Raw genomic sequence first — 1414 nt, 5'->3', positions numbered from 1 at the left:
CCCCCGTCCACTCTTGCCCCCTCCCGCTCTCCCTCTCCACACTTCCCTCTTTCCCCTCCTCTCTTTCCCCCCACCCTCGTTTGGTCTAACTGCCCTCACCAGATACCTTCCACCTGAGAAACCCAGTCTGCAATCAAGGTTTCCCTGTCCCCGCCCCTCTTACCTCCATTTTCCACCCCCTCCCCTCTCTAATCCCTCCCTCCAGCATTTTCCAAGGCCTTCCTTCCCGCCTCCCGCCCCAGCCCTCCACAAATCTTTCTCCCTCCCAGGCCTAACACAGGCCCCTCCGAAAGGGGTGGGGGGAAGGGAGAGGGGACTGGGGCCTTCAGCCTCTACAGGCCTTCATCGACCCATATCCTGGGGGAGTCTTTTATAAAGTTCCCCCTCACTTACCAGGTACGGATCTGGTCGATTTCTTTTTCCTACTTATTTTAGCCTGGTGCGGTACAAAGAACAAACCTGCAGGCAAACGGAGAAGGGAGGGGATGTTGGGGGTGGGGCAAGCAAGCCCACGGTGCTCAGCAGAGCAGTACCACGGACCCAGCTCGCCGAGCTCTCCGCATTTAAGGGCTTGCTTATGGAAGTTTCCCACCCTTTGTTTCCCATAGGACTCCTCCTTCCCACCCCGCAAGTTAGCCTGTCTTTCTCACCAGACAGAGGGTAAAAAAGGGCTATTCTTCCCCAACTATCTGTAGATCCGAGACGAGGTTTGGGAAGCAAAGTGGGGATCCAAAATCTCAGAGTATGATTATTTTGGAATCGTCACAGGTCCCCTTGTTTTCTCTTGGGACCCCTTAGTCGTTTCACAAGTGTCCTTTCCTGAAGAATTGAAGGTAAGGGGTGGAGGGACAGACTTAACCAGGACTCAAGTCACGACACTAGACCACTGTAAACTACAAAAATCCTAGGCAGTAACGGCTTAAAACACTAACCTGATGAATTGAAGCAAGCTGTCTCCTCTGGCCGCTGGCCTCTCGCACCACCGTCTGCAAGGCTGAAGGGAGCTGGTACCCAGATGGAAACAAGGACCAGACTAGCAGGATTTCTGCACACGTCGACTCCTGGTCACATGAGATCTACGTCACCAGTGAGGTCCGGTCCCCAATCTCCACTCCCACAAAAAGCGCGGCAGATGTGGCCCCGCCCTCCGCTCCCTCATCTACCACCCCCTCTCTAAACATTCATTTGGCCTTGTCAGTCTTTTCTGGAGGAAGAAAAAAAAAAGAATGTGCGGATTGGTTTTATTGTTGTTGTTCTTTTTGCAGCTCTCTGATTACTAAAGAGGAGCGTCGTATTTTCTGAAGCTACGGAACTTTTCTGCTTCTTTTAATAATAGGCCCTTCCTGTCTCCCGCTCCTAACTGCCAGTACTACTCACCCCCCATCCAGCTTTCCTTAGCCCCTCCCCCTTCATC

General features: G+C 53.0%; 1 protein-coding gene across 1 annotated transcript in view; it reads right to left on the bottom strand.

Moving 5' to 3' along the window:
- The window catches only part of Tceal9 (transcription elongation factor A like 9), a 1866-nt gene extending 786 nt beyond the window's left edge, over positions 1-1080 (bottom strand). Inside the window, exons 1-2 of the mRNA XM_021153661.2 lie at positions 933-1080; positions 394-459 (exon numbers count right to left, since the gene is read on the bottom strand). The gene's annotated coding sequence lies outside the window, so the exon portion shown is untranslated. The remainder of the gene's footprint in view (positions 1-393; positions 460-932) is intronic.
- Between the last annotated feature and the right edge of the window lie 334 nt (positions 1081-1414).

The sequence above is a fragment of the Mus caroli genome, chromosome X, assembly GCF_900094665.2.
Source record: "Mus caroli chromosome X, CAROLI_EIJ_v1.1, whole genome shotgun sequence".
NCBI classification, from domain to species: Eukaryota; Metazoa; Chordata; class Mammalia; order Rodentia; family Muridae; genus Mus; species Mus caroli.
Note: the sequence above shows the minus strand (reverse complement) of the source record. Positions and strands in the feature narration are given on the sequence as shown.